The 13593-nt window shown below is 37.8% G+C and overlaps 1 long non-coding RNA gene across 4 annotated transcripts in view; it reads left to right on the forward strand.

The window, feature by feature from the left end:
- Window positions 1–849: 849 nt before the first annotated feature.
- Window positions 850–13593, forward strand: part of LOC148652307 (uncharacterized) — a 75886-nt gene continuing 63142 nt past the window's right edge. For 2 of the 4 annotated variants that reach the window (XR_015925290.1, XR_015925291.1), the window contains exons 1-3: window positions 850–2100; window positions 5090–5255; window positions 5344–5509. This is a non-coding gene — a long non-coding RNA (uncharacterized LOC148652307). Of the gene's footprint in view, window positions 2101–5089; window positions 5256–5343; window positions 5974–6129; window positions 7290–13593 lie in introns of those variants that run through there. The other 2 variants (XR_015925292.1, XR_015925289.1) reach the window with 2 other exon arrangements.

A 13593-nucleotide genomic window follows, 5' to 3' on the forward strand; every position in this document is an offset into this window, starting at 1 on the left:
AAATGTAAAGAAATATGTTAATTTGTTCCTTCAGTACAGTAAATCCTGAATTTTAGTCCTAGCTGTTGCTTAGTGGTTCCTTCCCTGACATGTTCAGATCAGCTCCCACTAGGTTTTGATTGAGAGAATATTAAGCTGTCCAGGTTCCAAGGGGGTGACTTCACTTTCTACCATAGACTCGATGCCAAAAGAACCCTTTGACACTGCCTCCTCTGGAATGAAACAGGGGTCTGCACACTTAATTATTTATAAATTAAGGGATCCACTTAAAATATGCAATACTGACCATTCTATTTCTTTGGTTAGACTGGTATTCTGTTGTTCTTGCTTCATTTATATATTAGAAATACTGTACTGTATATATTTTTCTATACATACAACCTATATCTATAATAGATTTTTACTATACTGTATAGACAACAGTATATTTGTATTAGTTGCATCTGTGCTGGCATTCAAAATTTGGTTGCAAATTTCTAAATGTTAACATGGGAAACAACGAACCCTGACAAGTAAGTAAAAATAGGTCTTATATTGATAGGTGATAAATGTTTTGTTGGCACTGAATTGTATTGAAACAAATAAATATCTGCAAGAATCCAATAAAAATGTTGCTGCTGCTCCTCAAACTTCTAGAGGCAGCACAGAAACAGGATCCATTGATCGTACTTTTGACTTGAGTTCAGTTGCAAAAGGCATTGTAAGGACTTTATTTGGAAAGCTCAAATCTTTACTCACCCAGACTGAAGAAGATGTATCTTGTTCCAGTTCTCCTGCTCAAAGCAATGCAAAGAGCTCAAGTGTCAGCTCTTCACCAACAAATTCAGTGTTTTCTGATTCTGTGTCAGATATTTCAGATTTGTGCACCTATACAGTAGAAACTGCTGGAGCCATTTGTGAAGCAATGAAAAAAGAGTTAGACCAGGAGGTTTATTGCACAACAGTGGCAAAGAAGGCTTCAGATGAAAGCCTTCTGGCTAGAGAGGTTGTTACTTCAGTTTTGGAGTACCTTGAAGAGCAATATATTTTAGACACCATTATAAGCCCTTCACCATATCCTGAAGACTGGGAGAGATAGCTTTCACTGCATCTGTTCGACCAATAACAGGTGAAGGTTCTAACTGGTCCATTTTGGTGCACATGAGCTGCTCGGTGCTCCGGGTTTCCATATCATTGTCAGCTTGAGGAGCATCTGAAGACTCAATATCTGAATGTTGGAACTTCATAATTTCTCTCCCAAGAGAATTAACTATCTTTTTGGCCAGGTTCTCACTCTTGGCTGCTACTGCTTGCTGTAAGTTGTCTTTGGAACCAGCACTCTGCAGCAGTTCTCTGTAAATACAGCTGGCCACTTGTTTGACAGAAACCAGCTCACATTGGATATTGCTTCCCATTGTTGGATTACATTCTGAGGTATCTGGGGCTGTAAATAGTTTCTTCAGCACATTGTCAATAATGCCCACAGCAAATTCACTAAGCTCCCAACAAGATAAACTTTCCATAATCTGTTCTTGTTTCTCCTCCCCCCTTTGGAGAAATAGGATGAATTCTTAAGAGCAGCTTAGTTAAAATTTGTTTCACAATATCTGAATATGGTAGCTGAGTATAGTGAGTAGACATCGCGAGACAACGGAACGGGAGAGTAGAAGGCGGGAATATATGGTGTAAGGGAGTGATCTGTGTAGTTAATAAAATAGTTAAAATAATATAAGAACGACTCTTTATTAAGATACACAACATTTATTGCGACGAGAGATGAGTGCTTGGCGAACTCAAAGCGAGCAGAACACTGCAGATTTTAGTTCTCGTGCTGGTTGAAACGAACTTTTGAATTTTCGGACTGTTCGTTAAGCTTGCGCCATGGAAGATACGGCCGCCGCGCCGAGAAGTTTTGCTTATGCCCAGCTTTCTCCACCGCTTCCACTGAACCTCGGAGCTCCGGATTTGTATACGGAATACAAGACATGGATGAAGTCGTACAGATGTTTTGAAATAGCCAGTGGATCTACAGAAGCTCCGGATGCCTGAGACGGGCTGCATTACTGCACTGCATCGGGGCGCCCCTGCAGCGGATTTTCGCCAACCTCGCTGGAGAAAAAGGTACATATGAACAGACTAGCTGCCTTAGACGCTTACTTTACACCGCGGAGAAATGTGGTTTTGGTACGGCATAAATGTAGGAATTCGTCTCAGGACGAATCTGTTGATGCTTTTGTGAATTCACTAAGAGAACTGGCTAAATCGTGTGACTTGGGAGTATTGGAAGCTGACATGTTAAGAGATCAACTTGTGGGAAAATGTGCACATAAGAGACTGCGTGATAAATTGTTGTAGGAGGGCTGACTTTAGAAAGAGCTCTTACAGTCGCTTACAATTCATGAAGCTGCTCAAGCAGAATCAAGAAATGCTTTCTGACCACAGTGACAAAGCCAGAGAGAGTCATGTTTACTTCACAAGAAACAGTGAACGGGGCGCTCGTTCAAACTTTACAAACAAAAGCCGAGCAGCCGGACGCAGTCAAGCTAGAGATATAGAAGAACAGGGCACGGCTGACATATAATCATATAATCTCCAGGCTTCTCTCGGGTCCCAGAAGCTAACAAGGTGTCACACCAACAGCTGATGAGCAGGGCTTATCCATAGTGTCTTCTGGCTGGAAACTGTTTTCAAAACCACTTGGGAGTGTTGGAGAAAAGCCTTTTGGAGACTTTGTCATAGAAGACTGTCGTTTTTTTACTTCTGACTGTTCGACCAATAACAGGTGAAGGTTCTAACTGGTCCATGTTGGTGCACATGAGCTGCTCAGTGCTCCGGGTTTCCATATCAATGGCAGCTTGAGGAGTACTGGACTCAGGGCTGGAACAGTTTAGCTGGATGTTCTTTAGCAGATTATCTGTGACTCCATGTACTATTTCAGAAGAAACAAGAGAAACTTCAGAAGACAGAGCACTGGGTGTTGCCTCTTTGCTGTGCTCACTAGTTATTTTAATATCACCCATCACCTCATCAATGATCTCACTTGCTTCTCTGCTAATACTGGTCTCTGGTGAAAGGGATGAACATCGGGAAGCTGAATGTGTCAGCTTGGAAATGTTGGTCACCATAGAACTGATTATGGTTTTGACCACTGTCTCATTTCTGGTGGCTACAACTTTCTGTAGAACCTGTTGGGATCCAGTTTGACACAGCAATTCATTGTGAACAGAGCTGGCAACCTGCTGAATCTTGTGTGGTTCATGAAACACATCATTATCCTGTTTCACAACTGTTATCTCCTGGTTTTCGGACGAGTCCTGCAACACACTGTCAAAGAGGTCCACAGCTATCTGACTCAACAAAGACACTCCTCCTCTTTTATCAAAGTCGGGTATATCTGCAGTAGCAGGGTTTGGTTTTGCATAAGGGGCTATGCTAATTGGAGGAATTTGAGAGAGTTTTTGGGTTGTATTACAAATACTTCGTACAAGATATTGAGATTTGTTGTTTTGTTGAGATTTAACTCCACAAGTCTGAGTTCTTGTGTCCGTCCTATCCGAGCCCGAAAGTATTACAATATGTATCTTTATAGCAGGTGGTGTACAGCTTTTTAGTATAGATTACACTTTTCTAAAAAGTATTTAAAAAATAAATGCGATTACAATCTAATCTTTCCACGTTTGATCCCAAGAAAAATAAATCTAAACGGGGAGAAAGCTATGCTGAAAGTTTATTAAGATACTTAGTTGACAAAGATATCAATTTATGTTGCATTTGTCTGATTGTGAATAAAAAAACACATATATTTAAACCCGCGTTTGCGATTTAAATCAATATAAATGTTTATATTGTAACGCATAGGTGACTATTCATTGTTATTAAAATTACTTAAATTCGATCAGAGTGGGAGTCAGGAACCTAACCCACAGCGCCACCGGCAAGGTCATATGCAGAGTGCTGAAAAAGCACTACAGAAACATTATCAACAGACAATGTACAGCGTGTACTATTCTTGTGTTGCGGTACATGAATATAATGATATCGTTATTAATTTCTTTAGATACGCAATTCCATATTATATTCCCTTTTAATCAAATTCTAAAAGTATGCTTGTTGACTCCGGTATCACGTTAGTTAAAGACTTCGAAGCTTAAAATGTTTAGGGAGAAATAAAATACTGGTGTGTATTTTTTAGTACCGAGACCAGCCATATACTGTATGTTTATGTTCCAAAATTAATATCATTTATGGCCTTCACACATGTTACAGTATGCTTCTATTCTTTTTATGCTCAGCTACTAAGATTTCCCTTCAGTGGTAAAATTCCATATAAATATTCAATACTTAAACGGGCACAGTAAAGACATTTAAATCTTTCTACGACCGATCAACGCACCACGATTGCCCCTGTCGGTCAACCAATCACGCACCGCGGTATTTTGCATCATCTCGCGTCACGATGCGTGATGACGTAGCCAATTACCCCCGGTACGTGCCTGTGCCGCGCACTTTGAATGGCTGCATCTGTAAATCCAGGGTACAGTGTCTATGATTTTTTTTTGTCATAAAGAAATTACTATTGGATTTAAAAGTTTTTTTTCCTTTCAATAGTTCGTTTTGAAACGATTCACCAGAATGTATTCTTGAGGAGAGTAATGTTTGTGAGATGCTTGCCTTGCCTCGCTTCTTTTAGTCAACTGTTGACTTTTTGTCAACTGCTGCAGTTCAGTTCTACAGAGCTCTGCTGGTTTAAAATGCAGAAAATGAGCTCTAATCGCATAAGATTATTCCAGTTTTGCCACAATGCTCATGTCAAACATGGGCGACCCCTAAAAACAAGAGCTATTTTTGCTTTGTAGGCCACTACATCACCTAGAAATGATCAAGGCTGCTTGACCCTTCTTCTCTTGCCACAGGTTCTGTTCATCTCCCAGAAGCACCAGTGCACCCACAGACTGGCAACAGACACTAGTATTGTTTAAGTGCCCTTTTTATTTTCTAGTGATCTCAACAGTTAACACTGTCCAACACCCAGGACACATTGTACAGTGTCACAGTTCTAGAGCAGTATACAGGATGTGATACTCTTTTATGTGTTTTTGGAATCATACAGGTTTATTCTGTATAAGCTGCCAGACCACGATGAAGGAAGAGGTCTGCGATACCTCTACATGGATGACCATACCAATGGCTGGGTATATGGGAAGAAATTGGTGAATGACTCCAAGAGTGCAGTGGGGCAGACTTTGCAGCCTTTTTTGTCCTACATTCATTAAAAGGTAAGAAACCTTTATTTATTATTTGTGTCATCTCCCAGAAAGTGAGGTCAGGATATACATTGTCTTTTCGATTTGTTTATTTTCACAGGTTTCTCTTATAATTCAAAAGCCTTTTGTGCAATACAAATACAAACTTTGTTTTGGGATTTTTTATATTCCTTCCTAAAAGACTGTGGACATTGGGTATCTTCTATACAACGATCAACCTCCAAAGTCATTTAAACCTGCTCCTTCATCTTTTGGACACAGCAAAGGTAAGTAACATTTTATAATGTACAAGACAGAAGGACACAGAAAATGGGGGGGAAAAAAACATCATAGACAACACAACAAACAATAGAATTGTATCTGCAAAGGAACAAGTAATAGGTTTATTCCATGCTGAAAAAAAGAAGAAAGAGAACACAACGTTTCGGCCGTGGAGCCTTCTTCAGGTGTGACACGGATGCTAAAACGGGCACAGTAAAGACATTTACTGTAAATCTTTCTACGACCGACCAATGGACCACGAGTGCCCCTTTCGGTCAACCATTCAAGTACCGATGATGTTTTTTTGCGTCATCGATGCGCGACACCGTAGCCAATTACCTCCGGTACGTGTCTGTGCCGCGCACTTTGAATGGCTGCATCTGTATGGCTACTGAATATATGGCTTTATTCACTCATTCTCTCATTCATAGTCATGGCCTACACTATCTTGGTCTACATACATCAAAAACTTTTTAAAGATACAACAGATAGAAAATCAAGGTACTGTATATTTATATACAGTCACTACATTTTTTAACTTGTACTTCATAGCAACTAAAATGTTTATAGACTATTAAATGATTTGATTTGATTTCCTTCATAACTTGATTTTCACTGTCTTCAGGCTTCGTTGATAAATCACACGCAGCAGACAAAACATCCATGACAGACTTTACAAGCAAGCTGGAAAGCTGATTAATTGCATCATGGTACATCTGTGAACTGGGCACTGATGGTTCAGTACTTTTCTGTGGTCTGTGATCCTTGGCAGTCAGAGACATTTTCTCTGAAATCTTTTGGGAGACTTCAATTCCGTATTTGTATCACAGTCTTGAAAAAGTGAAACATCCTTCTCATTTGTGTCAAACATTGGAGAATCGGGAAAACTGAGGCACTGCTTCAACAGCCTTTTCACTGATTTCTCAGTAAATGAATACAACAACTGCATAGAAAGCTCTGAGGACTTTGGATGGGATAAATCCTGAACTACTAGACAGCTCTTTAAAGTTGGATCTGAATTAGATTTGTGAGCTGTGCCCAATTGTACTGTAATTCCTGATTTCAAAATTAAATGGAAAACATTTTTGACAAGTTCTTCTGAAAATACACGCAGAGATCCACTCGAGACAAGTTGTTCCACTTTCCTTTCAATAGGACTCATTGTAGAACTTTCTGTGGAGGTCATGACTTGGTCCTTAGGCTCTTCTGAAACCCTTGTCTGCAGTGGGGAGAGATTATGCTTTGCTGTGGCTCCTTGTACTTGAGATGCACAGGGCGCCTCTTCAGCTGAAAGGTTTTCAATGTTCAAATTAACATTATTGGAATGGGTTTGAAATGCTATATTCTCATTGACGAGACCAGCAGCACACCAAACATGGGACCGGGGAACTTAATTGCTTTTACATGTCAATTGATTTTCTTGTTCTGCTGTAGTGTAGGTTGATCCTGAAGCTTTGATGAAGCATCAGTCAGGACTCTATAGGGAGCGTCCCGACTCATGACTTCTGTGTCATCTGTATAAGAATCAATCAACATCCCAGGCACATTTGAACAGAATATTCTTTACGGTTACTTTTAGTGTACTCTTTATGGACAGTGTCTTCTCCACTAGACATCCTGTCTTTCCCATATTGTTCACCAGAGAGGTGCATTGTTTCATAATCTGGCGAGTTTGTTACTGACATGCTTTTCTTAGTCAAGTGTGGTTCACTAAAGCTCAGGTGTGAAACCTGGACTGAAGGAGGAAACATCTCAAGTGAATCTGCTGATCTCTGCTCTTTAGCAGATAAAACTTTCCTTGCTTTGAGCAAAGACAGGCTCTTCTGATTCCAAAAGTGTTTCAGTTTGTTCTTCACAGTTTTGAAGAGTTCCTCAGTCATTGTCCTAAGGTGCTCAGCTGTTCTAGTATCAGTTTTAATTTCTGATGTTCCTGGTAACAGGGCTGTATCACAACTTTCTCATTTAACTTTGTAGTCTGTTGAGAAAGAAATCTTCAAAATGCATGTAGCGTAATGTAGTCTTTCTTAAACATCAACAACAATATCTGAAGCCAGTTCAGTGGTTTGCACATGAGAAGAAGAGTCTGAGGACATTGCTTCTTGATCATGTTTTGTTGCATCCGGTGTTTTACATACATCATCAGCTGTACTGTTTGGTTGCTCTGGGAGATGGGCAAGTCCAGAAGATATACATTTTGCAGCTGCTTTTTCAATCATTTCACTTATTATCCTTGTTGCTGTACTATGGAATACAGAGCTGGAGGTCCTCAGCATCTTCTCTGACCCTTCACTTTCTGCATCTGATATGATGCTCTGTCCAGAAGAGGAAACACTTAAATTGTCCTCAACCAAGTTCATGTCCATTTTCCCAATTTGCTGTTTTGAAGAAATGTTTTCAGATAACACCACCTTTGGAGGATATCTACAAATCTCCATTGTAATTTGATTAGGGACTTGTCCTGTTGCCTTATCAATATCAGATAATATGATTTCTTCAACAGGAGATATCTGGGATTTTGATTGATCTGGAATATTCTCCTCTCTTATAAATGTAGAAGCATCTCTCTCCCAGTCTTTAGGATATGGTGAAGGGCTTTTAATGGTGTCTAAAATATATTGCTCTTCAAGGTACTCCAAAACTGAAGTAACAACCTCTCTAGCCAGAAGGCTTTCATCTGAAGCCTTCTTTGCCACTGTTGTGCAATAAATCTCCTGGTCTAACTCTTTTTTCATTGCTTCACAAATGGCCCCAGCAGTTTCTACTGTATAGGTGCACAAATCTGAAATATCTGACACAGAATCAGAAAACACTGAATTTGTTGGTGAAGAGCAGACACTTGAGCTCTTTGCATTGCTTTGAGCAGGAGAACTGGAACTAGATACATCTTCTTCAGTCTGGGTGAGTAAAGATTTGAGCTTTCCAAATATAGTCCTTACGATGCCTTTTGCAACTGAACTAAAGTCAAAGGTATGATCAATGGATCCTGTTTCTGTGCTGCCTCTAGAAGTTTGAGGAGCAGCAGCAACATTTTTTTTTATTATTTTATTTTTAGAGAACAAAACCAAACCATTTTATATATGAACATCCATTATTCAGCCTTACATTGCAGGCACAAATTCCTGTTTGTTCCCCTAATTTTTACAGTTACATAACTTTTTAACAAAACTATATACATTCAAAAGAAGGAAGATGTATACATTTATGAATATGAAAAGGAAGTAGACTATATAAATCTTATTACATTTCAGTTATTCTGTATCTCAACAAAATCTGACCTTAAAGGTTTAATGTGCTGAACCCATCTAAACCAATATTTGACCATTTTTTTCATTTGTAATTTTAGAGAAAATGTTATTTTTTCCATTAGATATATTTCTTTTATTAATTCAATCCAATCATTCATTGTTGGTAGAGCTGTGAGAAGCCACTTTCTTGTTATAGCTTTCTTCCCTGCTGATATAAGGACTCCAAACAAATATTCATCTGTTCCCCTCCAATCAAAATCCAGTTTACCAAAATATAAAGCCTCAAATGTAAAGGGTACATTCCTTTCAAATATAGTTTCCAGGGCCTCATGTAATTCATTCCAGAAAAGCCTTATTTTAGGGCAGTTCCAGAATATATGCCAATGATTACCTTGGTTTCCGCACTGTCTCCAACACTTAGAGTTTTCCTCAGTATGGTGCGCCTTCTGACCCGGAGTAATGAAAAATCGAACAATGTTTTCCCAGCAAAACTCTCTCCATAAATGCGAGTTAGTACATCTCCATTGAAATTCACAAATTTTAAGCCACTCTTCATTCGAAATTCTAACTTCACTTTCTTTCACCCATTTATCTTTTATATTCTCTGTAGAATATGATTTCTTTTCCATAAAACTTTTATATAATCTAGATTTAATACCTTTGCCTAATTCTGATTTGTAGGCTTCTATAACTATTTTCACTACTCCATCATTAACAATATCTAAATCTCCCCTTATAATCTCCTTATTAAAATAATGGCTACAAACTGAAAACTTTGTAGCTGATTCTTATCCATTATATTACAAAATGCAGTTATTCCTTTTGTAATCCATAATTTAAATCTATTATCCAATTTATTTGGTTTAAACTCTGTATCATAGGCGCACCATCTGAGTATCTTTATTGCCTCACCTAAATTATACTCTTTTGTGATCATATTCCATGTCCTTAATTGAAACTTTATCCATGGATTGAATATTTTTTCAGTAATTTTGTCTAAATTTCTATTACCTAATAGTGTCTGAATTGGGGGGCTATTTACAAGGGACAATTCAATATCTTTCCATCTGTCTTGATATTCTGGATTACAGGAATTAATGAGAGGTTTAACCTGAGATGCATAATAATAATCTTTTAAATTTGGTAAAGCCATACCCCCTTTATCTTTTGAAAGTTGCAATGTTTTGAAACTAATTCTAGATTTTCTCCCCTCCCAAATAAACCTAGAAATCATCTTATCCCATTCCGAAAATTGTTTTGTAGAGAGTTTTACAGGGAGAGCTTGAAATAGAAAGAGTAACCGAGGCAGCAGATTCATTTTTACAGATTCAATTATAATACCGAAATATCTTTTGGTAAATAGACTCCTAAATATCTCATTGAACTTTGGGTCCCACTTAAGGTGGTATTTGCCTTTTAAAAAATCAGGAGGGTTGTAATTAAAAGTTAGAATTTGTGTTTTTTGAACATTTAACTTATAGCCTGCCAGCAAGCCAAAGCTATCTAAGAGTTTCATTACTTCTAGAAATGAACTAGTGGGATCTTCCAGATATAATAAAACGTCATCTGCCTACGGTGCTATCTTTTGCTCATTACCTTGTATAGAAATACCTTTTATTTTGTTATTTTGTCGTATCCACTGGGCTTGTGGCTCTATATATAGAGCAAAAAGGAATGGAGATAAAGGGCAGCCTTGTCTAGTCCCTCTTTCTAAAGTTATTCTATCGGATAAATAACCATTTATTTTAATTTGTGCTGTTGGCTATCATATAAAGTTTGAATACCTTTAATAATATTTTCACAAAACCCAAACCTACCTAAAACCCTATAAAGGTATTTCCAACTAACAGAGTCAAAAGCTTTCTCAGCATCTAGGCTCATCAAAGAAGCTTCTAAATTATGTTGCTGAATATGGTTCATGATATGCAATGTGCGTCGAATGTTATCATGGGTTTGTCTATTTTGAATATACCCTGTTTGATCATAGTGTATCAAATGAGGGAGAATCTTTTCAATTCTTTTAGCCAGTATTGCTGTATACATTTTATAATCCACATTAAGGACTGAGATTGGTCTGAACGATCCACAATCCAATCTATCTTTCCCCTCCTTAGGGATAACTGAGATGATAGCCTCTCTCCATGATGGGGGCATTTTCCCATCAATTAATACCGAATTACAAGCAGAAAGAAGATTTGATATCAATTCAGCTCTGAAGGTTTTATACCATTCTGAATTAAAACCATGAGTTCCAGGTGATTTATTAGCTCTGAGGCTCGTAATCACTGAATTCAGTTCTTCTCGTGTTATAGTCGTTTTTAATATATTATTTGGATCTTCCGTAAGAGTTGGTAAACTGAGAGATTCCAGAAAAGTATCCATCTTTTCTTCACTTTCTGAATGGGGTTGTGTATATAATTTTCTGTAAAAATGTGTTAAAGTGTTTTGAATTTCTTCCCATTTATATAATACACCATTACAGTTCTGGTCCCTTATTTTATATATTGTATTATCGGTCTGTTGTTTTTTTAATTTTTTTTCCAACAGCTTTAGGGATTTTGACCCTGATTCATAACATTTTTGTCTAGTAAATATATATTTTTTTCAATTTCCTGTGTATGTAAGACATCTATTTTGTTTCTAAGCTTCTTTATTTCTTTCATGATTTGTGAATCCTGTTTTTCTTGATGTTTTTTCTCCAACTCTTTTAACTTTATAGTCAGATGATATAATTGTAGTTGCTTTACCTTCTTCTTATGACTGCTCAGAGCAATAATTTTCCCCCTTATAACTGCCTTTAATGTATCCCATATCATCTCTGGTCTCACTTCCCCATTATCATTCTCCTCCAAAAATTGTTTTATTTCTTGTTTTATCTGTTCTTTACATTGTGGATTGTTCAACAGACTTGAGTTCATCCTCCATGTTGTATTTTCCCAATTATTACTTAATCGTATGGACAATGACATAGGAGCATGGTCTGAAAAATTACTTCTACCAATATCACAATCTTGGATCCTATGTCTATCTCTCTTGTGTATAAAAAAATAATCAATCCTTGAATATTCCAAATGAGGGAAGGAATAGTGAGTGTAATCCCACCCACTTGGATAGAAATCTCTCCAAAGATGTATTATTCCCATTTCCCCCATCAGTACATTAATCTTTTTATACAGTGACTAATCTCTCTGAGAAGATATATTTGTAGAATCAAGCCTGGGGTTAAGACGCACATTCCAATCACCCCCACAAATCAGTATTCCTTGTGCATTAACCATCAAATCGACCATTTTTTAATAAAAATTAAAATCACTACCAGGTGGAGCATATACATTAAGTAATGTTAGTAATTCCCCTTCAATTTTTCCCAATACTAATACATATCTCCCCTCCTTATCTTTAACGTCTGTAAGCAACTCAAATTGAACCTTTTGAGATATCAGTATAGCCACTCCTCTCCTATGGCCAGATTTATATGAGGAGAAATAGATTTTTGAGAAACCCATTCTCCTTAATTTCTCATGTTCCAATACACTCAAATGTGTTTCTTGTAAAAAAGCAATATGAGCCCCTTCTTTCTTCATTTTAGACAAAATTTTACTCCTCTTAAGAGGGTTAAGTACTCCATTAACATTAAATGTAACTATTATAAGGTCTTGCTTGGACATATTTTATGTAAATGGTAAAACTTTCGAAATCTCTCCCATACAACATATGTTTCATATTGTTAAACATCCTCTTCCTATCATTTTTTTCTAATAATGCACCACAATCAAAAAACACAATAGACAAAGACATTAACCAAACAATCTTAAACAAAACTGTATCCATCTCCATCTCTTTCAGAGTACTTTCTTCCAACTGTGCGGTTCTTTTCAAACGAACCCTATGTGGGCTTCTCTCCTTTTTTTTCTTAAAAAAAAAAGGGGGAAGTCGATTAGGGAAATCCTCCTTCTCCTCTGGAGGAGGGCCTTTAAGTAGGGGGCAGTGGCAAATCCGAACTTATATTATAAAGAGAAAAAAAAAGGTGTGTAACCAGAAAAATAAAAAGTCACTCTGGTCGTAATCACCAAGTATCTGTCCCGACATGTACAAATTCTCTTAAAACATCGCAGGAAACTTATTTAAAAAATAAAAACCATTAACTATTAAATCACGACCAACTCACTGTATCAAATTTCATCAATCTTGCGAGGGGGGTCTTCTCCTGAAATTCTGTAATTTCTCCTGATATTGCTGTTTTGAGGATTGGTCTTTCCCAGGACTAATCCGTCTTCCAGCCTTCTGCCAAGTAAACAGTCGCTTGATGCTGCTGAATGGTATAGGCAGGTGCCGTCTTCGTAAAACACCCTCAACCTCGCTGGAAATGGAGTCTGAAATTTTATTTTCGGCGATTTCAGCTCCTTTTTTACTTCAGAATATTCCATACGTTTTTTTAGTACTGTTGGGGGGTAATCATTATTACCATAAAAGCGTTTGTTATTGTGGAATAGTTCTTTCTTTTGCCAAGCTTTACGCAACACTTCCTCTTTTATCTTGTAGCTTAAAAACGTGGCGACAATGGAGCGCGGTTTGGCGTCAGGGCCTTTAGGTCTCGGCGCTAACTGTCTATGCGGCCTTTCAATTCCCAGTTCCACGTCCTTCGGTAAATCAAGTTCCCCCCTTAGCAGATTTTCAAGGAAGGTGACCATGCAGCGACCCTCCGATTCTTCGGGGATTCCGTAAATCCGAATGTTTTCTCTGCGCGATCTTCCTTGCTGGTCTGTTAATTTAGTTTCTAAAGTAATTTGTCGTTGCAAGAGTTTCTTTATCGCAGTTTCTGTTGTTAAGACCCTTGTTTCCAC

Source organism: Lepisosteus platostomus, chromosome 11 (assembly GCF_059453375.1).
Source record: "Lepisosteus platostomus isolate fLepPlt1 chromosome 11, fLepPlt1.hap1, whole genome shotgun sequence".
Taxonomy (NCBI): Eukaryota; Metazoa; Chordata; class Actinopteri; order Semionotiformes; family Lepisosteidae; genus Lepisosteus; species Lepisosteus platostomus.